Here is a 510-nt window from a genome sequence, read left to right on the forward strand (position 1 = left end):
CATGCTATCCGCTATGTTCCGCTTTAGTATATTGTACCAGGAGGCAGCGCACATGTAAACAAGAAGTGTAATCCTCTATACTACACTGTAACCATATATTGAGCATTTATCCCCTCCATTGCTGAGATGAAGGCTACGGGCAGCGCAAACTTCGCAAACCCTGTGGAGCAGCTGTAGGAGATGCGCAGAAGTCAGCGTGCAGCAGTCAAGCATTGTGGGGTGGCCGCTTTGAAGTTTGTGCAGGCATTCCTTCCTGCCCATAGGCTGGCTGGTGCGACCCTATGCCCTAGTCAGCGTTGTGTTCCTGCACCCAACCAAAGCGAGCTTGGTAATGCTTGCATGTGTTGGCGCCTGCCACACGATTTATTGGAAGATGTGCTTGTAGCATGCATTGTGCGACGTTGAGGTATGGTGTCTTCTTGCGTGTCGTGTAGGATGCCGTGTCTGGAGTTTGACCGCATGTTTCTACTTGCGAGCAGGCTGCCTACTGGGGGACAAGTATGTGTTTGA

The sequence above is a fragment of the Eimeria mitis genome, genomic scaffold (genome assembly GCF_000499745.2).
Source record: "Eimeria mitis Houghton genomic scaffold, Emh_scaff1999, whole genome shotgun sequence".
NCBI lineage: Eukaryota > Apicomplexa > Conoidasida > Eucoccidiorida > Eimeriidae > Eimeria > Eimeria mitis.